The sequence below is a fragment of the Cupressus sempervirens genome, chromosome 3 (assembly GCF_028749045.1).
Source record: "Cupressus sempervirens isolate cs-2001-9-10 chromosome 3, ASM2874904v1, whole genome shotgun sequence".
NCBI lineage: Eukaryota > Viridiplantae > Streptophyta > Pinopsida > Cupressales > Cupressaceae > Cupressus > Cupressus sempervirens.
This window is the reverse complement of record NC_143120.1, coordinates 134,006,993-134,033,484: the sequence shown is the minus strand read 5'-3', so window position 1 is coordinate 134,033,484 and position 26,492 is coordinate 134,006,993.

The window sequence follows — 26,492 nt, the reverse complement described above, 5'->3', positions numbered from 1 at the left end:
AATACATAATAAACAGAAAGAGGATGAAGGGATCTACTAATGTTGGGGTGACTAAGATCATATGATAACATGTAACATTATATAAATTATGAAAATATCATCATTCCCTAATGTAGGTAGAACTACAATAAAATGGAGGAAAAAGACAGATAAGAGCTATGAAGAAGATTTTTTTTAGGTCAATAACATGAATACCAAAAAGAATTATTGTTGCCTTATCCTAAGCAACTGAGAAGACTATACAAGATCACTAATACAAATAATAACACTAGTATGACATAAGATTTAACAACATATAGAAGAAAATAGATACAAATAGAATAATGTATATGAAAAAGTGATTAATTTATCCTCTTAAGCTCAACAACACAACAAGGATCATCTAAAATATTCAAAAGAAAATAACAACATAACACAAGAACACAAGGAATACTATAATGAATAATGTCCACATCAAGAATTCTATGTGCCCCCTATTGGAATCCCCAACTATTATTTTCAATTAGTGTAAAATACTTAGAAAAATACTTGGTGACCAAATAACTTATCAACACCTATAGAGCTTGCCACATACTTGTTTATTTACAAGTCTTTATATGAATCAACCTATATAGAGTAGCTTGGTCACAATGATGACTGTCTAACTCTGCCTAGTATATGACTAAGTATTTGACACTAATAGACAACAATAGTTAGGGATTCCAACAATGTCTCCCTTTGAAATTAGTGGAAAAAACACTTTGTCATGATTACATCATCACAATGATAATAATTTGAGTACTTCCCTTAAGCCTATGGCTTATTGCTTATAGAACTACACAACTTTTTCCAAATGAATAAACAATAAATAGTGAACAGTATAACAATACAATATATGTGTTGGCATTAAGTCAAGTTTTTAATTAGTGACAACACTTATTTAGATTCTATATGGTTACCAAACTCTTTGATTAGTCTCCAATGTTTTCCATGTAACTTAGTAGTTACCAAACTTCACAGTTCCTACAGAGCATTCCAGTGGTTACCAAGTGAATTCACGTAGTGCAAAGTCCAACAGTTCTTACCAAGTAGTTTAGTGGTTACCAAGCTTCATAGTGTCTACCATGTCATCAGTTCTTGTGAAGAAAAGTTAGTATTAACCAAGTGATGAGATGATTAGTGTTTACTAAATGCAAGCATGGTAAACATGGAATTTAGTTTCTACTAAGTGACATAGTATCTATCGAGTCACTAGTGTATATCAAGTTTAAAACTATGTTGAAGTGATTAGTATGGACTGAGCCTCTACTTCTACCAAGTGCATGATGATGCTGAGTAATGCCAATGGACACCATGTATCAGAAATTCACCAAGTCATTTTTCAAAACCTGAGTTTCTACATTTGGGATGACTCTGTAATATTGGTGTTAACTTGTGTATTGGCAGACCTTGTAATTATGTGAATTGGGTTGGTATATATGTAATGTATTGTATCATACCCAAGTGTAATGTTTTTGATAAGAGAGAATGTGAATCAACAGTAGAGAAAAGTATATTGGAAGGCCATATCAGGAGCAACATAATTACATTATCACATAAAGGTGATCAGTATTTCAAGGATCTCATTAGCAATTCAGTTGTAAGTAAGAGATCTACTATTTCATCCTAACAGGTGAATCAGCTTCAAATCCTTTAATAGGGTAGAATTAACAGTCTTTTCTTTAAATCTCTTTATCAAGTGCATACTTCCCTATATGTTTGTAAAACCTCTAACAAGGTGGACCTAGTAGTCCTAATTGCTCCTAACAAGGCAGATCATTAGAAGTGATCATTGTAAGCCTTAACAGGCCAACTTTATACTGTAGTATTGAAGTTTTGTGGGTATCATCCCCACCCTAGTTTTACTTTCTATTTGGAAGGTTTTTGGGTCACCAAATATTGTGTTCAAAGTGTTTTATGCTTTCAGTTTCTCATGCATGCATTAGATTAGATCTATTGATGGTAATTGGATTATGTTATAAGTGTTGAAATTGTTAAAAATTTTGAGGTTACTAATTCACCCCTCCCCTCTTAGTAACCTGGCTAGTCCTAAATATTTCCAACAATTAGTATCAAAGCGTTTTGGTTCTCAGGATAAAGTTTGAAAGCTTGAGCAAAGATCAAGGACAATGAAGATATTTAGACTTAACAAAGCTGTTGACAATGAAAAGTTAGATCTAGAGATGGCCATAGCTCAACTCAAGAAAGAAAAAGAACATATTTCCCAACCTCTAAAAAGAAGGATGGAACTTGAAAATTAGATGAATGACCACTGGTATGTTGAAGAGAAGATTGAATATTTTCTCCCCTCAAGTAGTCTAGATGAAGCATATGATGCAATCAAAGAACTTCTAGAAAAGAATGGCTCCTTGCATGAAGAAGTAAGAAAATTGAAAAGAGAACAATAAATTCAATCAATAAGATTGTGAAAAATCTCATAATAGAGAAATAAAGCCAAAGAAGACTTGGAGGTAAGGAACAATGAAATTCAAAATCAATCCCTTTAGTAAGAAAGTCTTATCAATCAGCTCTCTAATACAAACGAAGATATCATGAGTCTGAGATCTGAAAATGCAAGGTTAAGGAATGACTTAAACACTAAAAAGAAAATCAATGAAAGAATGGAATTTGATCTAAATTCTAAGAAGCAACTCAATGAAAGAATAATGAAATCCCAAGTAGACATGGATCAATTGAATCAACAAAATGAGTGGAATCTTTATAAGCAAAAGGGTAAAGCAAGACTTGGATACAAAGAAGAAGGTGAATCTTCCTAACAAGGTACTCAAAGGAATCAAAGACCTACTTGCAATTATTGTGGCAAGATAGGTCATATATCAAACAAATGTTGGAGTAATGGAAAGGAAAAATTCAATGGAAAATGCTACAATTGCAGTTAGCATGGTCATAAAGCTAATGAATGCAAAGAAAAACCAAAGTTTGAGGGCAAGTGTCACAAATGCAAGAAACAAGGTCAAAAGGCATCTGAATGTAGATCTAAACCATTCAATCCAGCTAAAAAATTTGTAAAGGCAATATTTGGTTGGACTATAATACTTGATGTAGATGTCATTGCTGTGGAGAATATGGACACATTGGCATAAATTGTGTTGGACATCACATGAGAAGAAAGGATACTACCATTATATGTTACACATGTAATGAAATTGGTCATATAGCTAAGAATTTCATGAAAATAGGTAGAGTTGAAGATGAAAAGAAAGAAAAAGTTGATAACATTAGGAAGAAGATGAGATAGCAAAGGATTCCTAAATCTACTAAGCAAGCTAGTTCAAGTGATGATAGTCATGTCACTCAAGAAGTGGGTGACTCCACCATTTCTAATTAAGTTCTTAAGGAAGAATTGGAACTATATTTTCAAGGCTACATCTTAAACAATTCCAATTGAAAGGAAGTAAAGATTCATATTAGCATACAAGATATAGAAGAATCATTAGCAAGGTTGGATCATGAACTCTACTGAGTGAAGTCAGGAGTAATAAGGTTTTGTTTGGTTGTTGAGTTACAAGCTTTCACCGAGCGATCTGTACAGATAGTGGATGATAGGCTATCAAACACTATGTCACTATGGCTCTCATCGTACCTAGCATTAATGGGAAGTTTGTATCAAAAGGAAAGAAATCAACTTCATTTCCACTGTGAATTTAGTATATTGAGAATAGAGCAATTTGCAAAGAATACTAGCGATCTTGAGCAGAATTTGTAGCAATAGTTTTTTGAAGAATTTTCTTAGTTTACTAGGTTATCATGACATCCAATGGTAGCAGTAGCAAGGTGAAAAGGATTTGAAATGTTGGTGTGAGGTGTTGAGTGGAAAGCTCCTAACTTCAAATTGGTGCCAGCGATCGCAGAAACCCTTGACCCAAATGTAGCTCAGTCGCGGATACCACCTAAGGTACTTCTTATTAATGACATTCGAACTCATTTTAAATGTGCAGTTCATGAGATAGCAACCCTTGAAATGGATAATGCCTTAAGTGAACTCTGTGTGGATGGAATTCTTAAACCTGAGCATGAACACTTGGAAGAGAAAGGTTTAACTCATATTCCTCACCTACCATGAAACTTTCAAATCAAATGGATTGGGTATATCTTAAGCCAAGTTCATAATGGTCAACTATGGTTAGAGAAGCCAATTTTAATTACAAAGAAAAGGATTCATCACATTACTGGTCTCCCTATGCTTGTCAAAGCTAAAGTCACTAAAACCCTAGGTTGGGATGAGTTATAGAAGAAAACCCTAGCCGAGTGGGATGATAGAGGAATGAAAATTAGTAGTGTATCAGACATAGAACTTAAATTTTGCATCCATGTGATAGCATATAAGATTTATAGCTCAAGTTGACTCAATAGTGTGTTGTGTGAAGTAGTTGACTTAGCTTATAAGGTTGTTAAGAAGAACTTGTTATATGACCTTCAGATTTGATGTTGAAGTAGTTGGACAAAAATATGGAAAGCATTAGAACATCAAAGAATAACCCATGCAAATTTGGTTCATTGTTGAAATGTTTGTTTTTCTATGTTCAATTTTTTTCCCCTCTAAAGGCACATTTGTATGGAGAAAAGACATTCTAGTCTTATATCAAATCAATGTGTTTATAGCTCAAATGGGTGAAAATATTGATAGTATCATGGATAATTATTTTGAAACTTTTAAAGAAAAGATGAATAATAGGTTCAGGATACCAAAGAAGTTGGTTGAATATTATAAGGATGATGTTTTTTTTATGGTTGATAGTGATAGAGTATACATTCAGGCAGTAAGGCCTAGAATTATGTGGGAAAAACCTCTTCCATACGAGGTTAATATTGATGAGGCAAAAGAAATCATTGTAGCCCTGGTAAATAAGCCTATAGATCCAAGGGCACCTCTTTTTGGAACCTCTGATTAACCTAAAGAAATAATTGAACTTGAGATCAAGCTTCCACATGTGGTGAATAAAGGTGTTGGTGCTTAAAATTGCATTCTCATTTTGAGCATCTATTTTAAAATTTTGAGTCAATTCAAGCCCTATCAAGGCCCATACATGCATATGTACCTAGTTGTGCTTTTGACCGCTTGAGGTGTTTAATGTTTCTAACACCTTTAATTTAGTGCATCTACCTGTTCCATGAAGTTAAATCATCATTCTGAGTCATTTTGTGAAGTCCCATTTTGAGAAATTGCTAAATCTGCATTTTCACGTGTGTCAAATAGTAATAGGAGGCTGTGTTTGCAAGTGAATATCTCACACCCAAAAATGTTTTGTGACTTGCCTCTTTGGGATTGTTTAATATCCATACTAGAGAACCTATGTTTCAAATTTTGAGTCATTTTGAATCCATTTGACTAAGTTTTGAATCCCTCAAAGTTGGTAGTTTACTGTTTTCACACATTTGCAAAATGTTTTGAATTCTGGGAAGCCCTGTTTGACAAGTTATAACTTTGACCTAGTTGATTGAAATGGTGAAATTTCTATTGCATTGCATTATAGATGTCAGAGACTTGTTATGTTTCAATTTTTATGTCTTGAGGAATCTGTTTGATTAGTATACAAAGGTGATTCCAAATGGGATTTCTATCTTTTTACTGGTATCAGCAAATGCAGATTGTTTGGTACCCCTGTTTGTGATGTCATAACTTGAGATCTGTGATTTTATAGATCAAATGGATTGTACCACTATGTTGTGCTCTAAAAATACTCCAAGTGTGTCAGTTTGCAAGTCATGAAGAATCTGTATGCACACTTTTTAAGGTCATTTTTGTTTGCCAAAATCACTTTTCTACCATTGTTTCAATTTGCAAAATCCAAGTAGCCCACTTTGACTGCTTTCCATTTGTGCCTAGTTATTCATCATGAGCCCAAATTGTAGATCCATAATGTCCTCATGACACAGAACCAAAACCCCAAGTTTCATTTCCCCAAGTGTCCATTTTCCCAATTTTCAAAGCTAAATCCGAACCCAATTTATTATTTTCTGACATGTTTTGTTGTAGGCAGTTTTGAAAGGATAACTTCAACGGTTGATATATTTTGACCCCAAATTATTCATGAGATGAGATTTGACAGGGTGCAAGAGTGTGGAGCAAAGAGTTAGTGTGTCAATTTTCAGAGTCTAATCAGGTGTTTAGATTAGTTTTTTAAGGCTAGTCAAAGGACCTCCTGACATCAAATTGATAGTTTGTAGAATAGTGATAAAATAAGTTCTAAATGGTGATTCAGCAGTCAAATTGGATTCTAGTTAGTCTAAGAAGGTCAATGGATCAATTTGCAGAATTAGTTGCTCAGAAACAAATTTTTTTTTTAGCTAGACCCACTTTGAGGTCTGACTAATTCTGCTAGGATTGATTGGTTTTGAGGCAAATAGAAGATGTTTTAAAAGAAATGTTATGCATAATTAAATAAGAGAGAGATAGTCTGCCATTGCCTCATGTTTTCTTGGAAGAACAGATAATGAGATAAAAGATATATGGAATGCCCATTTAAAAAGGGGCTTCCCTAAGCAAGAATTATGGCCAACCACAATCAGATCTCATTTGAAATAGATGTCTCACTTGAGATAGGTCAATCTATGGAGAAGAAATATATACACCTTGCAAATATTGGAGAGAAGAATTTGAATGCTAAAATAATATTTTCGGTTACTAATAGAAAAAACACAATTGGTAGGCCTATGCCACAAAGACCATGGGAACAAAACTGTGGTGTTGGTTATGGAAGTGGAATGGGAGGATCATATGGTGGTGGTTTTTATGGAAACATGTACCAAGGATATGTTAACATCAAAAAATGAGGCAGTGGACTGAATGTAGAAAAGGGGAGCTGCATTAATAGTCGTCCACACATTATTGAAGAACAGGGGAGCCACCTTGAGCCAATTCACAGCATACTGAAAGACAATAGGAAACCTGTGCCAAGCTGGAAGTTAAAGGATTTGTTTGAAGAGGCATTCAACATTGGATGAGAGTGTCATGCCAAACATTGAGAGATTCATGGTAGAGCATCAAGTATAGAAGCCATAGCTCCACACAACAGCGCAAGGGAAATATCCAGAATGAAGTAGCCCCGTGATGGCAAATTCAACAAGGAAAAAGAAAAAGGCCAATCAATAAAAAGAGACCTTCACGCCAAGCAAGGAACAAGGGATGTGGTATAGTAGAAAAGCCACCATTACAAGAAGACAACGACTAGGCAGTAAGATCCAGGAACAAATTGAAGGCATGAACCCATGCTCAAAGCCGCTAGTAAAAAAAAGAAGCCCATGTGAAGGGCATTTGATTGAATAAAAAGGGTCGCTGTTTAAATAGAAGACAGGGCACCTAACTCAAGAGCCAACAGAGAGGACCAAGTGCTTCAAATGGAACCTAGAGAGCAGAGAAACTCTATCACAGATAGCAGCGTCTAACCAAGATTGTGTTCAGTCTAACCCAAGAAAGAGAGTAGTCCTTTCAAGTTGTGACTGTAGTCTTACTAGTGTTGGAATTTTTTTTTTTTATCCTCCTCATTTTGAGGGATGGGCTGACGGGTCTGAAGATTAGAACACATTGGATTCTATTTGATTTTCATGTCCTCAGTGCATTTAATAAATCCAAAGTTTGCGGGAAAAATTTTGAAGAGTCTGTGACCCAGACAGTGAGGGGCGTTGAGCGCATCATGGAAAAGAAGATTCCATTAATTGTGAAGGCACATGTGGAACAATGTTTTCAGGCACAAAACAGAGGGAACACAAGTGTCAGTAAAAAAGTTGGACTACCTCTTGTCACCTCTTGCAGAGAAGAAGTGGAAGATGGAACAAGAGGAGGCTGAAAAAAATATGGGGATACCTCTCAACTTTTGCAACGTTTGAACCAATGTAAGTAGGATGCATTGAAAAAGAAGAGCAGTTTGCTGCAAATTGACTAAGAAAGAGGAAGGCGCAATTAGAAAGAAGGCATCACAATAGAGCAACAAAGCCAAGCCATAGTGTATGGAAGAGATAATTGTAGCACCGAACAGGAGATGAAAAGCAGTAAAAGAGGCTTAGCACTAAGCTAGCTAGGGGTAGCATTACAACGAAAACAATATATCCCACATTGGAAAGAGGAGGATATCAAAGTTGAAAATAGCAAGTGCCCCTCTTATGATTATCGAGGGAAAAGGTGAAGATTTGGAGGAATATGAAAATGAAGAGGAATTAAAAAAGGAAGAAGAGACATCAAGGAAGAAAGGAAAGGTGATTATCACCAAGCCATACAAGCCTTCCATTGCAGTATTCACAAGAAGATCCAAGAAGAAAGTAGGAAAAGGTGGTAGTGAAGTTGTGTTTAGTAAGCCTCCTCTCACCTTCTAGAAAAGACTGAAGAAAATGGAAGAAGGTGTTGGTATAACCAATTTCAAAGCATTAAAGTATGAGACCAAAACAGAGGCTGAGAAGATTCGGATTGAGGAGTTAGTACTAACCAAGATAGGAAAATGAAAGTATTCCCCTGATTAGATAGCACCTCAAATTTCTAATGAGCTATTAGAAATATTAAAGCCAATATGGGAATCAGCCATGCAAACAAAAAAGACATATATGAACAAACTTTGAGATAGTTGTTACCGAGCATTGTCAATGTTGAGGTAAAAGATGCTATGAAGAAAAATGAAGACAAGATGACTATTAGGTTTCCTACTTGTTTAACTTTGGTAAAAGACATAGAACATGTAGTTAAGGATGTGACATCTATGTGGAGGAATATTTATCACCTGCATAAACCAAGTGAAAATCATGTTGAGATCAAATATGATGATGATAATAGTGACAAGAATGAAGAAAATGATGATGACAATACTCCTTTTGTCACTATTGATGCTGAAGAATATCAAGAATTGATGAGGGATGACAAAGAAGAAAAAGAGGAAGAAGTTGAAGAGGAAGCCAAACAAGAAGAAGAAGAGAGTGATCTAGTTAAGATAGTTGTGACTATCATAGCCTCCCTTCCTCACTCTCTAGCAAAAACAACAACATCATTAAGCATGGAGACAACTTCAGAAACTTTGATTGTGACAACCATTGATACATCAAATGTCCAAACACTCCATAATACTTGTCATCTTAGCACATCACAGATAGAAGTGTCTACCACTTCATCCACCTAGCTAAAAATTCCTTCAGTTATTGAGCCAGTCTTAGCAATGGATATAGAGTGTTCAACAATTTTGAGTTCTTTGGTAGTAAGTACAGTTTTGGATTCTTCAATTTTGGCTTCTTTAGTTGTGCATGCTTTAGTAAGTGCTTTAGTTGTAAATACTTCTGTCAGTACTTCACTTGTAAATACCCCAATTTTGGGAAGTTTGGCAAATACATGAGTTTTGGATTCTATAAGTATTCCACAAGTAGGCATTGTACAAGTTTTCACTACTAGCCTTACTGTTTCCACTATTGTTTCTATTCCAAAATCTAAAGCATTAATTTTAAAAATTGAACCAAAGACTCAATCAAGACTTTTGATTAGTGGAAAGGAAATAGAGGAAGATATAGATATGGATGAGGTTATTGAGATTCCCAAATTGGATTTTGATAATGCCACTATAGATCAGATGAGATTAGTCAGTCAGCTCCTCCAAAAGAAAGCCAAACAGAAGCAATTAAGAGAAGAGAGAGAGACAGAGAATTCAGGATTATTAGAAGTGCTAAAAATATTTTGATAGAAGCTATAGGTGTTGATGTTGATTCTTCTCAACACATTTTGTTGCAATTAGAAGAGTTAGTTAGAAAATTCAATGAAGATTCCAGTGGCCACAATAAGCTAATGGAGAAAGTAGAGAAGACATGTTAGAATTCTTTAGAATAACTGAGAGGGGGGGTGAGTCAGTTATTCAAGGTCCAAATTCCCTATTAATACCTTTTTACTACTTTTAATGAATCCATACTTAAATCAATCATATAAGAAAGTTACAGTAAATCAACATGCAAATATAAAACACTCAAGATCAACACATGACACAATGGTTTACGTGGAAACCCAATTTGGGAAAAACCACTAGTAACATGCTACTTGATTCTCACTCTTCTGAAGTGATGCCCTGTTAAAAGCCTACCCTGTTAAAGGCTTACAACACACTGTTAAATGTGACCTTGTTAGTTCACCAAACTATTAGGAATGGGCCTGGTTAAAGGTCTTTAGAACATTTACTTGGAATGTCACCCTGTTAAAGGATTTTTCTAATGGCTATTAAACCAACCTAAGTCCATAGGATTTAGACTTGTAGTTACAATTGCTAGAAAGTAACAATAATGGTCTTTTGATCTGATATAGCTTACAACATACTTTGCAGATTTCAGATCGCACTTTCAGTTCAATCCTTATGCTTGGCTTTAATCTCTTTAGCTCTGACTGCTTGTCTTCCTCTCAAGCTTTGTCTCCTTGAGTCTTCTCACTCATTCTGCCAATGCAATCATCTTTGTGGTCATCTATACAAATATAATTTCTGCGCTATCTTATCCTAGGCACATTCTTCAGCATTTCATGCTTTTATGCTTGACCACTATCTCTTTTCCTTCTATCCCCTCTAGCTCTCTTTTCCTTCTATTAACTTATGTCTTCTTATATAGAAGTTTGATTTGCCTTTACCGCTCAATTCTCCCTCTTCAATTTTAGGGTTTCAAAATTGATTAGGTAGGATACAATGTATCTACCCCATATCTTGTTTTCTTCTTGAAACTTTGCCAGTTGTATCTAAAAAACATTCTACATGGTGTTCTGTGCCACCAACTCATCATTCTTATCTTCCTTTTAATTCACAGATTTCTAGATAACAACCTTGTCAGCTTAGATCTGGCGAATCTTCGATTTCCTAAATAATGCAGCAACTCGACATTATTAAGTTACTGGTGCTTGGAACCTCTGTGTTACTCGGCACCTATACCAGCTCGGCACTTGAACTTGCTCGGCACTTAAACTTACTCGGCACTTGATTCTACTCGGCACTTGAACATACTCGGCACTTGATTCTACTCAGCACCACTCGGCATCTGAAGTTTACTCGACATTAACTAGAACTTGCTCGGCTCTTACTAGCTTGCATGGCTCCTTCTCTCTAATGAACTTAGTTTGAGCTTTACAAAAGACTTAGTTAAAACCTTAAATCTTTGATATGTTTCAGTGTGCCCATTCTTTGTAGTATGTCATCAAATACATTCTTTCATCAATGGCTTAGCTGATCCTCGTACTTCATTCCAACATCATAACTTCAACCTTTCTCTAGGTATTTTAGTTACATCTTATTAATTGCCTCCACCTTGACAATCAACTAATTGATAGTATTTGGATCACTAAAGCAATTGTCATCCCTGCAAGTAGCAAGTTTGACATCAATGAAAAAACAATGATTGAGGACATTCTTTACTAGTTCCATATTTTATTCCAGCAATCTCCCTCAACTTTTCTTATAATTATTTCAATCATTTCCAACAATCTCCCTCTTTGGCATTGATGGCAAACCAAACTGATCAAGTAATCAATTCAGTTACCACCAAGATTGTATACGTTGTCTTGTTGTATTTCACTACTGATCTCATATATCTCCCTCTTTCATATATATATCTCCCTCTTTCTTTGCATTGATCAATTTTTTTGCATATTTATCCCTCTTTGACATAAATGCCAAAGATGTAGCATTTTTATCATGCAAAATATAAGCTTTGGCTTCTTGTTGTTTTTCTAACTCTGTCACCATGCTTGTGACTGATTTGGAGTTTCTGTACCTGCTGTCATCCTTTGCATCAACCTATTAATATTTCAATGATTTATTCCTATTGATGCAAGGCAGCTTCCTTGTTGCCTTAAATTTCTTGGGTTAGGGGTATGACCCCCAATTTTCCTCTAAGATATTCATAGGCATCCTTGGGCAATGGTTTGGTGAAGATATTTGCAATTTGTTCCTTTGTGTGAATGTATTCCAACTTCACTTGTTTGTCTTCTACCAATTCTCTAACATAATGATACTTGATTGTGATATGCTTGGTTTTTGCATGTATCACTGGATTTTTTGATATGTTTATAACACTTGTATTGTCACAATACAATATCACCAATTTTGTTGCTTCTTCTTTCATTCCATTCAATAGATGTGTGAGCCATACAATGTTTGTACAATTGACTGCAGCTGCCACATATTCTGATTTTGCAGTGGATTGGGATATACATGTTTGTTTCTTGCTAGTCCAGGTAACCAGCCTTTTGCCTAGAAATAATGCACCTCCACTTGTGCTTTTTCTGTCATCAATGTTTCCTCCCCAGTCTACATCTGTATATGCATTGAGTTCAAATTTTCCATTCTTTTTGTAGTATAGACCAAAATCATTAGTCCCTTTGAGATATCTCATTATTCTTTTTATTGCTATGAGATGATTTTCTTTAGGATTGTCAAAAAACCTAGCCACTATTCCAACTGCTAATGCTATGTCTGGTCTACTATGCACAACATATTGTAGTTTTCCAATCATGGATCTATACATTATTTGATTGACTTTAGTTGACTCATCATTTTTGGACAGCTTATTTCCTATGGCCATTGGTGTGCTTACTGGTTTGGATTCCTCCAATCCAAACATTTTAAGAATTTGTTTGATGTACTTTGATTGTGTAATAAATATTCCATGTTTAAGTTGGTGTACTTGCAATCCAACAAAAAATTTGATTTCTCCAAAAATAGACATTTCAAATTCATGTTTCATTCTGTCTGCAAAGCCTTTGCAAAGTACTTCCTTACCACCCAATACTATGTCATCCACAAAAAATTCAGATACAATAATGTCTTTACCTTCTTTAGCTTTGATGTACATGTTGTTGTTATCATCAGTTCTTTCAAATCCAATTTACACTAGATACTTGTGAAGTCTCTCATACCATGCTCTAGGTGCTTGTTTCAAACCATAGAGTGCTTTATGTATCTTACACACCATATCCCTATTGTTCTCATCAACAAATCCTTTTGGTTGTTCAATGTAGACTTCTTCTTCTAGTATACCATTTAAGAAGGTAGATTTTACATCCATCTGATAGAATTTGAAATCTTTGTAGGTAGCATATGCAAGTAAAGTTCTTACTCCTTCCATTCTAGCAACAGGAGCGAATGTTTCTCCATAATCTATTCCTTCTTCTTGAGCATAACCCTTGCATACTAATCTGGCTTTATTTTTGGTAATCTCACCATTCTCATCTAGTTTTTTTTTGAATACCCATTTTTTACCAATCACATTTTTGTCAGTTGGTCTAGGAACCAAACTCCAGGTTTTGTTTCTCCTTATTTGATTAATTTCTTCTTCCATAGCTTTATACCAGTCATCATCCTGTAATGCACTATATACTATCTTGGATTCAGATTTGCTGATTAGACATGATTCATGTCTTAGTCTATTCCTTGTGATTGGTCTTGCATCTTTGTCACCAATTATCTATTCAACAGGGTGATGTCTTTTTACATATTTGGATAATCTTGGCTCTGTTCTTGTTTCCAAGTTTGATCTTTCAGATTCAGGATCACTATGTACTTCATTGTCAGGTTGTTCTTCATTATGTGTACTATCTTCAAAATCAGATTGTGCATTTTCTTCATTTTGTAACTCGACTTCTGAATGCAACTCAGCATTCACTGGTTGTGAATCGGCTGAAACTGACACTTGTTGTTGATTTTCAATTTGATTGTCATCATCCTCATCAGCACTCATTCCTTCATAAGTATATACAAAGGTTCTGTATTCTTCCATTTTTTTTGGTTCTTCAGCTTGGACTTTTGTGTGCTCATCAAAATTTACATTTGCACTTTCCACAATTTTGTTAGTGTTAACATTCAAACACTTATATGCCTTACTTCTAGTGGAGTAACCAAGAAATATACCTTCATCACTTTTTGCATCAAATTTTCCATTTCTAGTATCCTTTAGGATAAAACATTTGCAACCAAACACTTTGAAATGTTTTACATTGGGTGAGTAACCATACCATAATTCAAAAGGTGTTGTATTTGTACCTTTCTTGACTCGTACTCGGTTCAGTGTATGAACAACTACACTTACAGCTTCTCTCCAGTATTTTAGAGCAAAATTCTTTTCCATCATTAATGTTCTAGCACAGTCAATTACAAATCTATTTCTTCTCTCAGCAATTCCATTCTGTGGGGGAGTTCTAGGAGCTGATGTTTTTCTTTTGATTCCATTGTCATTACAGAATATCTCGAATTCATTTGATGTAAATTCACCACCTCTATCTGATCTTAGGCATTTCAGGCTTTTTCTAGTTTCCTTTTCAACTCTGGCCACATACCATTTAAACATTTGAAAAGCATCAGATTTTTGTTTTAAAAACATGACAGTCATCACCCTGGAATAGTCATCAACAAATAGCATTATGTATTTATCTCCTCTATAGCTTTGTATTTCCATTGGGCCACATAAGTCAGTGTGAACTAACTCAAGTATCTCTTTGGATGTATAGTTCTTGCTTTTGAAACTTGATTTTGTCATCTTTCCTAACTAACATTGTTTGCACATGATATTATCAGGCTTTTTCAATTTTGGTAGACCTCTGACTTTCTTCATTTTACTGATGTTGACTAGATTATCAAAATTGACATGACATAATCTTCTATGCCATAACCATTCATCATCAAATTTTGCAAATAGACAAGAAGCATCATCCATATCAAGGTAAAATAAATTACTCTTTGTTTGATCTCCTTTTCCTATTAGTTTACCATCAGTATCATAGATTTTTTCAGTTTTGTTTCCAAATTCCACTTTGCAACCTATATTGCCTAATTGTGAGACACTCAGTAAATTGTAGTTTAATCCTTCAACATAGTATGCATTATCACATGAAATCTGTTCTGTGAGCTTAATGGAACCTTTTCCTTTGATTTGACATGGAGCATCATTACCAAATCTAACACTATTTCCATCATACTGAGTAAAGTTGACAAGCTTACTTTTGTCTCCTGTCATGTGATGTGAGCATCCACTGTCTATGATCCATCTGTCATTCTTGTTTATACATGTCACCAGTGCTGTGGCTTCTTCTTCATCAGATTGGTCCTTCATGGCTACATAAACAACTTCATCATCATTGTCATCATAATTTTCTTCAACAATATAACACTTCTTACCTATTTCTTTGTAATCTCTTTTGTCATCATCTCTTCTGTTCTTGTATTTATTGCTTTCCTTGGAATCCTTTTTCTATGGACACCTTGCAGCAATATGACCTACTTCATTGCAATTGAAACAGATGATAGGCATCTTACCTTTGAATTTTCCTTTGCCCCTGTGAAATCTTCTAGCGAAAAATGCTTCCAATTGTTCCACATCTTCCTCATCAGTGCTACTATCACTAGATACATACTTCATTTTTCTTCCTTTCTTTGATTTTACCTGTTCGGCATCTTTCAGTGATAACTTTTCCTTAAAAGCAGATTCAACATTTTCAGGTTTGTAGTTGTCAAAGTTAGATAACTCAAATGCTGTGAGTCTACCTATTATACCTTCAAAGCTTAGATTATTTCTTGGTATACATCTTAGTTCTTGTATTGCTGATACTCTAATAGCATAGATAGGGAGCAGGGTTCTTAAGAACTTACTATTAACAGTATCCTCATCCAGTTGACCATTCAGGCATCTTATTGCACTTACCACTTCCTTTATTCTTGCACCATACTGAGCAACATTCTCGTTTTCCTCCATTTTCATGTCGTCAAACTTTCCTCTGAGACTTTCTCTTTTTGCTCTTTGTACATTCTGATCTCCTCCATAGATGTCTAATAGTGCTTTCCACATTTTGAATGCAGTGTCACATCCCTTGATATCATCAAATTCAGCATAGCTGAGTGTAGATGCAATTTCCAGCATTGTATGATTGTGTTCTTGTTTGTTTTTCATGTCTTCTCCAGTAGGAGCACCTGTTGGATCTACATATTTAGTGACAATTGAATTTTGAGCATAATCTCCTATGGATCCAAGATGTAGCTTCATCAAACTTTGCCATGCAACAAAGTTGTCTTTGTTGAGCTTGGAAACTTCTCTTTTTGGCATTTTGATCTTTTCTGCTAGTAGTCCCTTTAAACTGAATCAGCAGTCAAGCTCTGATACCAATTGTTAGAATTCTTTAGAATAACTGAGAGGGGGGGCGAATCAGTTATTCAAGGTCCAAATGCCCTATTAATACCTTTTTACTACTTTTAATGAATCCATACTTAAATCAATCATATAAGCAAGTTACAGTAAATCAGCATGCAAAGATAAAACACTCAAGATCAACACATGACACAATTATTTACGTGGAAACCCAATTTGGGAAAAACCACTAGTAACATGCTACTTGATTCTCACTCTTCTGAAGTGATGCCCTGTTAAAAGCCTGCCCTGTTAAAGGCTTACAACACACTGTTAAATGTGACCTTGTTAGAGGATTTCACCAAACTATTAGGAATGGGTCTAGTTAAAGGTCTTTAGAAAATTCACTTGGAATGTCACCCTGTTAAAGGATTTTTCTAATGGCTGTTAAACCAACCTAAGTCCATAGGATTTAGACTTGTAGTTACAATTGCTAGAAAGTAACAATAATGGTCTTTTGATCTGATATAACTTACAACATACTTTGCAGATTTCAGATCACACTTTCAGTTCAATCCTTATGCTTGGCTTTAATCTCTTTAGCTCTGACTACTTGTCTTCCTCTCAAGCTTCATCTCCTTGAGTCTTCTCACTCATTCTGCCAATGCAATCATCTTTGTGGTCGTCTATACAAATATAATTTCTGCGCTATCTTCTCCTAGGCACATTCTTAAGCATTTCATGCTTTTATGCTTGACCACTATCTCTTTTCCTTCTATCCCCTCTTTCTCTCTTTTCCTTCTATTAACTTATGTCTTCTTATATAGAAGTCTAATTTTCCTTTACCACTCAATTCCCCCTCTTCAATTTTAGGGTTTCAAAATTGATTAGGTAGGATACAATGTATCTACCCCATATATTGTTTTCTTCTTGAAACTTCGCCAGTTGTATCTAAAAAATGTTCTACATGGTGTTCTGTGCCACCAACTCATCATTCGTATCTTCCTTTTAATTCACAGATTTCTAGATAACAACCTTGTCAGCTTAGATCTGGCGAATCTTTGATTTCCTAAATAATGCAGCAACTCGGCATTATTGAGTTACTGGTGCTTGGCACCTTTGTGTTACTCGGCACCTATACCAGCTCGGCACTTGAACTTGCTTGGCACTTAAACTTACTCGGCACTTGATTCTACTCGGCACTTGAACATACTCGGCACTTGATTCTACTCAGAACCACTTGGCATCTGAAGTTTACTCGGCATTAACTAGAACTTGCTCGGCTCTTACTAGCTTGCCTAGCTCCTTCTCTCTAATGAACTTAGTTTGAGCTTTACAAAAGACTTAGTTAAAACCTTAAATCTTTGATATGTTTCAGTGTGCCCATTCTTTGTAGTATGTCATCAAATACATTCTTTCATCAATGGCTTAGCTGATCCTTGTACTTCATTCCAACATCATAACTTCAACCTTTCTCTAGGTATTTTAGTAGCAAGTTTGACATCAATGAAAAAACAATGATTGAGGACATTCTTTACTAGTTCCATATTTTATTCCTGCAATCTCCCTCAAATTTTCTTATAATTATTTCAATCATTTCCAACAAGACATTTGATAACAAAGTGCTTGAGCACATTGCTTAGCAAATAGCTATTCAACAAGTAGAGCTTTCTTCAATTTTGTCAAATCTTGAATCCTCCTACACAAATGTAACATCTCTTTTTGCAAAGTTATGTGATCTATTGCTGAGCATACTAAATAAATAAAGAGAAATTTGAATAAGATTGATGAAGATTTGAAGGCTAGTACAAAAAAGTTACAAGTTGACCCTAGTTCAAGCTCTGCACACCATATGCAGATCAGATTCTTATCAGATATGTAGGTAGAATTATTGAGAGAGGAAGCAAGGATCTAGTCTACACTCATAGACATTCAGAACATGATCCTTCCTATCATGGATATAATGTAGAAGAATATTGCTTATTCCAAAACTTTGATCCATGACAATAATTTCTCAATTGCAGATCGTATGATTGAGCTTTCTACAAAAGTACAAGTTGCTCTTCAAACTTGCAAAATTTTGCAAGAAAATTGGGACAAGACCTTAACTCTTATTCTTAAGGTACATTCTAAATTTCTCTCACATTTTGGTGTCTCTATATAAGTAGATTGTGTATAAATCTTTGACATTAGTGTCAAAAAGGGGGAGAGACATGTATATACTTAAGGAGGAAAAATATATGTATATATCATGAGAGAAACATACCAAACCAAGAGATACACTTAGTATGACACAATATGTACATTGTATAGGGGATATATATGCAAAATGTATATACAGTAGAGTTACAAAGACAAATTTTGAAAAATAAAAAATAAATCAGCATGCCATATCAAGTCAGTATCACAATATGTTGTACATCAATTTTGGCTAATAAGTGTTTTTGTCACTAATGCCAAAGGGGAAGATTATTGGAATTAAGTCAGGCTTGTTATTAGTGACAACACTTATTTAGATTATATATGGTTACTGAGCTCTTTGATCAATCTCCAGTGTTTGCCATGTAATTTAGTGGTTACCAAGCTTCATAGTTCCTACTGAGCATTCTAGTGGTTACCAAGTGAATTTAGGCAGTGTGAAGTCCAACAGTTCTTACCAAGCAATTCAATGGTTACCAAGCTTCATAGTGTCTATCGAGTTATTAGTTCTTGTGAAGCAAATTTAGTGTTAATTGAGTGATGAGATGATTAGTGTTTATCAAATGTAGGCATGGTAAACGTGGAATTTAGTTTCTACCAAGTGATACAGTATCTACTAAGTCACTAGTGTATATCGAGTTTGAAACTACATTGAAGTGATTAGTATGGACCAAGCCTCTACTTCTATCAAGTGCATGATGATGCCAAGTAATTATAGTGGACATTGTGTATCAAAAATTCACCAAGTCAATTTTCAAAACCTGAGTTTCTACATTTGGGTTGACTCTATAATATTGGTGTTAACTTGTGTATTGGCTGACCTTGTAATTATATGAATTGGGTTGGTATATATGTAATGTATTTTATCATACCCAAGTGTAATATTTATGATAAGATGGAATGTGAATGTAATGAAAAGCATGTGAATGTGAATCAGCAATAGAACAAAGCATATTGGAAGGCCATATCAAGAGCAGTAGAGTTACATCTATCACATAAAGGTGATTAGTATTTCAAGGATCTCATCAGCAATTCAGCTGTAAGTAAGAGATGTACTTTTTCATCCTAACAAGTCAATCATCTTCAAATCCTTTAACAGGGTATACTTAATAGTATTTTTAAAAATCTCCTTACTGAGAGCATACTTCACTATATGTTTGTAAAACCTCTAACAAGGTGGACCTAGCAGTCCTAATTGCTCCTAATAGGGTAGATCATCAGAAGTGATCATTGTAAGCCTTACAAGCCAACTTTATAGTCCAGTATTGAAGTTTTGTGGGTATCATCCCCACCCCAAGTTTACTTTCTATTTGGAAGGTTTATGGGTCACCAAATATTGTGTTCAAAGTGTTTTATGCTTTCAGTTTCTCATGCATGCAGTAGATTAGATCTACTGATGGTAATTTTATTATGTTATTAAGTGCTAAAATTGTTAAAAGTTTTGAGGTTACTAATTCACCCCTCCCCTCTCAGTAACCTAGCTAGTCTTGAATATTCCAACAATATGTAAATGACTCTAAGTAGTTTGATTGTATTAGTATCCCACCATGTTTTTCTTCTAAACTCCAAATTTTGATTTATACTATTATTCTCTCACATTTACTCTTATGTTCATTTTTCACTCAAATTATGTAATCATCATTACATTCCCCCTTGTTTTTGTCGCCTATGGGTGTTGATGGGGTTGAATGGGTGGAATGAAACCACATTTCTCAATGCATGGTTTGTGAACTTGATTAATCATAGAAAGTTCATGATCCCATGTAATTCCCATTGATTCCAAAATGTAATTTTGCAACTCAAATATACCTACCAAATCAATCATACTATCATCAATCAATAGATTATGATCTTCTTGAATAATATTTTGTGCTAACTTCAATTCTTGCTGCATAGCCTCCAAATGGGGTATCAACATAGATTGGATAGAGATCAATTTTGACCTCATGCTACTATCAACTATTTGTAGCTTGAACAATTTTCCTTGAGAAAATAATAACCTATTGTAATGTTTTGAGTTGGATTCAATAAGGGTTTACTTTAGTGGTGAATATTTTCCAAATGCAAATCTTATTCACCGGGGACCCTGAATTTGGTGATTTTTTTTGCACTTTTGGGGTGGCGATGTCACCTACACTTAATGAAAACTGGGTCCCATGCTCAAACCAATTTATCATTTTTTTGTCAATGACTTTGCCAATGGAATCTAATATTTCCACATGGTAAATTAAATATATCTACCCATAATTTTCCAGGCTTATCTTATTTGACGGTCACATTCGCCAATATATGGTAAACCTTTAAGTTAGGTTATATGATAAGCACACATACTTAACACATATCTATATTTTGGAAACTTTCCAAGTGATTTTTTATCCTTTTAATCTTTGGCCTGAAATGGATTTGACTGTGGATAGATGTCATTATTCCAGATATTTTCTCTAAAACTTGTTGTCCTTGAACATTTAGACTTGAAATAGAATTTATACCATCAATTTATGATCATCTAATAGTTATTAAAATGAGTTACTATATTTTAAATTATTTAAAATAAGGTTTCTAGGTATTCATACTTTTGGTCAGAATTTTCTTCAATAATTAAAGATTTATTAGGGTTTTACAAATTTTCATATGATGGGAAAAATTGCCAATGAAATTAATTTTTTTCCAAGTTTGAAAAAAAAAATTCCAATAGAAATTAATTTTCCTCCTAAAATAATGTTGGATTTGCCAAGATTTTATACTTTTTTCAAAAAGGGTGTTTCGTAAAGTTATCCATGGATTCAGTTGACTATGAAATGGTGCTGCTTGTTTGCTACATTTCAGGTTGACTCCACTAGAAATTTGTCTGAAGATCACTTATGAATCTTGGCACATCACACAAAATGTTGTACAAATAGTTTACTTTTTGAAAACACTCTTTAGTATTCTATATGCATACGCATAATTCAACTTTTTGGTCAACAATGGTTGTTGAGATTTTCTTCACAACCTTAGTCTCAATTTTTTTGGAGAACCATGCCATCAAATTTTCATTTCCTTCTATGTCTCCAAAATTTATTTGTTCAACAATATTTAAAAAATGGGAAATAACTGGGGCTTGCCCATCAAAATTATGTATATCAAATGCATCAACAAAAATGTACTTTACATCATGCACCACTTGCTTCTAGATATTGCTATTCCCTTCTCATCGCTTCTTAAACTTTAGGGTTAGTTAGATCATATGATAACATGTAATATTATATCAAGTATGAAAGTATCATTGTTCCCCGAATGAGGTAGAGCTATGATACAATGGAGGAAAAAGACACATAAGAGATATGAAGAAGAGTCCTTTTAGGCCAATAACATGGAAGACCAAAAATAATTAGTGTTACCTTATCCTAAGCAACCAAGAAGGCTATACAAGATCACTGGTATGAACAATAACACAAGTACAACATAACATGTAACAACATATAGAATAAAATAGATATAGATAGAAGAATGTATACAATAGGGTGATTTATTTATCCTCTTAAGCTCAACAACATAACAAGGACCATCTAAAACATTCAAAAGAAAAAACATATCAAAAAACACAACACAAGGACATAAGAAATACTAAGATGGATAAAGTCCACATATAGAATTCTATGTGGCCCCCTCCCCACAATGGTCCCCCCCCCCCCCCCTCTCAATCTGAAATGCTAGGGGAAGGATGTTGACTAGTGAGAGGAACAGTATCCATTATAGTAGGAATCACAACAACTTCTAAGAAAGGACTTTGAGATTCATTATGATCATTACTAGGAGTGATTTTAAGGTGCATAAAATACATGTTAGGAAAATCACTATCCATAACAATTAGATCTTCATCACTACTACCATATTCATCATCTAAAGTATCTTCCATATCTAGATTAATAGAATCTAAAATACAAACAAAATCATCATGTTTACTCATATGCAAAAGTTACCTTGATAAGCTTCCTCCAATTATGATGCAAGAGCATCTAGTGGTGTAAGGGCAATCCTACATCACCCAAAAATATGCTTAGTGTTAGTTTTTGTTTAATGTGTTTTTATTTCTAGATACCCATTTAGGTCAAATAGAGATTCCAAGTCTCATAGTTCCACTATTGGTTTTCTAGGTTAGTGTTTTTTAGCACCTTGGGATATGTGTCGATGTAAAAAATAGGTAATTTTTTAATTGAGACATAATTATGATGAGTTAGAGGGTGTAAGTTGGATGTGTGATTATACTTTTAATTTAAAGCACTTCAAAAAAAGAATCAGGTCAAAAGGCTTTACAATTTGAAAGTTATTATAGTTTTCAGTTTCCTAGAGACCCCCTAAGAGCACTTCAAAGTTAGATGTGAGGTACTAAATAGCCTCGTACATGCCCAAAAATTGGAAACAAGAAAATATGGTACATAAGTCTTTAGAGCACTTGGAGATATTTCCAAAAAAATAAATGATTCATCAATAGGAGTCTTGGATCAAAAGTTATGCCTCCTAGATGTTGGGCTACCATTTTCGGATTCTTCTAATTTTGCACTGACTTATGATGTTTTTTCTAGGACCTTCTATTTTAGTAGTGGATGCAAAATGGCATATTCTAAAATTTATTCCTAATCCTAAATCTAATTTAGGTTACTTAAGTTCATTTCTAGCATTGTAAACATAGTTTTTTTGGAGTTTGGGAGAAGGTACTGTGAGAAGGGTTTTCTCCATAATTTGATAACATTGTAAGCCCATAGGGCATGTTGTGGAGTCTATTTTTGTTGTAATAAATGTAATAGCATATCAATTATGATAATAATATTCCCATTTTCTTGTTGTGTCATTTTGTCTCGAGTTGTGCCCTCATCAAGTGGTATTAGAGAAAGTTTTCTTGAGTGTGTAGACAGAGCGTCAACTGTGAGGCAATTTGCATGAAGATTGTGTGGTTATGGGTTTTAATTTAGTGAGAATATTCCTCCATTAAGGGAGCATGGTGGAAGGGCCAAAGTTGTCCCTCCTAAGGTTAGAGCCCTCTAGAGAGAAGTTCAGGCATTGTAAGCGAAGATCCATAGAGGGATGAATATTGTCATAGGTGACGAAAGTGAGGAGGAAAATGAAGAAGGAAATATTGCGTAGGAAGGGGAATGAGATAGAGAAGTCCTAAAATAGGTGGAGGAAAATATTTTTAGGGCCATTTACAAGTTAGAAAAAAGACCTAAAATTGGCATTGGCATGTTTTTAGGAAATCTAAACCTAAATGAGTTGATCGATTGGATCAATCAGCTAAAGGAATATTTTGAGTATGAGGACATCAAGGACCCTAATAGGGTTAAGTTTTCAAAGGAAAAAAATAAAGTCCATGAAAAAATTTGGTGGCAAGAGGTTTAGTTGGAAAGAAATAGAAGAGGAAAGGAGAAAATTACAAGATGGGATCCTATAGTGGACAAACTAAAGAAGCAGTTCATTCCTATTGATTACAAGCTTGATTTGTTCAAGAAAATGCAAGGGTTAAAGAAAGTAGGAAAATATGTCATAAATACATATATGATTTTTATCAAGTCCTTATTAGGGTAGGTTATGTGGAATCAAACAAGCAGAAGGTTGCTTGTTACCTTAATGGGTTAAGACCTAGCATTCAGAAGGAGTTAAGTCTGGTTAGAATGACTAGCATTGAAGAGGCATACTAATTTTCCTTGTGAGTTGATGAGAAGTTAAAAATAAAGTTTGATGGAAGAAAAAGATGGTGCAATCAAGGATGAAGGGGTGGTGGTAGTTCATTTGGAAGCCACAATGAGAACCAGAAGCAAAATGAAGATGTGGGTACCAGCTAGAACCACAGGAACAAGAGTTTCAACTGCTCCCGTGATCAAAACTTTGGAGATCAAAGAGGAAGAGGTAGAGGATGTGGAAAAGGTTCAATAAGAGGAGGCATATGTGCTACCTATTTTTATTACAATGAAGAAGCTCATCATGCCTATGAATGCCCTCAATGCCAAAGAAGGGTAGATAGGAGAGTTGATGGCTAAGCAAGGGTTGCTCACGTGGATGATGATGCATAGTGATTACATTTAGAGGATGTAGAAAGAGGAGAGGCTTTGGTTAATGAAAGGATCTTGTTGAGTGGTGAGATTGAACTTGGACAAAGGAGGAGTTTGCTTTGTACTAGGTGCACGTGTGAGGGTAAATGTTGTGATGTGATTGTTGACGGTGGGAGAATTGAAAACTTGATGTCAAAAAAATTGTCTCAAAGCTAAGGCTCAAGAGGGAGAAACATCCCCATCCCTATCAAATTTCTTAGATGAAACATGATCATAAGATCCTAGTTAGTGAGAAATGTTTTTTCAAGTTAAAGATTGGGAGTGACCATGATGAGCCTCTTTGTGACATCATCCCAATGGATGTTTGCCATTTATTATTGGAAAGGCCATGGAAATTTGATAGGCATGCTATACATGATGGTCATGCAAATACATACTCTTTGACAAAGGATGGAGTTTTCCACAAATTGAAGCCCTTGATAAAGGAGGGTAAAAAGGTTTGTACTAGTGCTAGGGTATGTCTTGTTGATGGAAGAAATTTTTTGGATGGCATGAAACATTAGCATATGTGTTATCCTTTAATTCCTAGAAAGGATAAGGAAAGTAGTAGTGAAGTTTGACTTGAAGTTTTATGTCTATTAGGTAAGTATGGAGATGTCATACTTGATAATGTTCCAGAAGGGTTACTGCCAATAAGGTAAATCAACCATCAAACAGATTTAGTCGCTAAAGCTAGTTTTCCTAACAAGCCTTCTTATAAGATGACTCCTACTAAGACTAAGGAGCTAAATAGACAAGTTTAGGAGCTGTTGGGGAAAGGTTTTATTTGAGAGAGCCTGAGTCCATGTGCAGTACCTATAGAAGTTGTGAAAACCAACTTCATAGATCACCAAGAACACCTACATGCAAATAACCTGTTGTTGAAGAGAAACCAAAGAAGGAAAAAAGTGCAGCTTGGAAATCTCAATGGAGTGAGAGAAAAAATGTATTTCAAGATACTAAAAAGAAAAATACAAGAGTTCAATCTTAAAGGTGAATGAAACCCTAAAAAGAAATAAAACTAGGTTGCACAATATAATTAATATAAAATATTAATTATATGCACCTAAGAGATAGCTTAAGTAACTAGAGTAATAAACAACTTAATTAATTAAATCAAGATGATCTAATTAATAAGCATAAAATAATAATTACTCTAACACCCCCTTAAGTGAAGCTTAAGAGGTAAGCTAACCTAGCAAAGCTATGAAAATAGGAAAATGGGTCCTGGCAACAAGGAAATATCTGTAAATCAGAGACAAAGAAGAAAATTCAGTGGCAAAAACCCCTCTCCAAAAAGAGATAGAGAATTTTTTTTGGAAAAACATGAAGGAATGAAGGCCTCAACAAGACCCCCCAAGGACAACTTCTGTAACCCCAATCATAGACCACAATTGAAGATATCATGGCAATGCAAAAGGTTTGGTGAAGATGTTAGCAATTTGCATCTTAGTGTGAATGTACTCCAAAGAGAGAACACCATCCTAGATTAGCTAAAAAATGAAATGCATATGAAGCTCAATGTGTTTAGTGCACTGATGCTCCATCGAGTTGTAGGAAATATAAATAGCACTCTGATTATTGCACCACAGAACAGTGGGATGATCAAGATGAAAACCAAACTCAGTCATCAACTGTCAAAGCCATAAAATCTCTTGACTAGAAATAATTGCTACTCTATACTTAGCTTCTATAGATGAAAGTGTGTGAGCATGATTCTTCTTGAACAACCATGTGATAGGACCAAAGCCAAGACAAAAAATAGATCCATAAGTAGACTTATGATCATCAATATCATCGGCCCAATTTGAGTTAGTGCAGCCAAAAATGTGAGGAGTCCCTGATGTGTAATGAATGCCATACATAAGTGTACCCTAAATGTATCTCAAAATACGCTTGGCAGCTTTCCAATGACTCTCATGAGGCTCATGTAAAAGTTGAGAGACAAGACCAACTACAAAGGAGAGATTAGGATGAGTATGTGTTAGGTACAACAAGTTGCCAACTAACAACCAATACATTGTGGGATCCACTGAAGGAAAAGTGAAAGAGTTAGAAAAAGTAACACCCAACTAAAAAGGTGTGGAAGAAAGCTTGCAATCAAACATATCAAAGCATCGAAGCATGTCAAGAGCATAC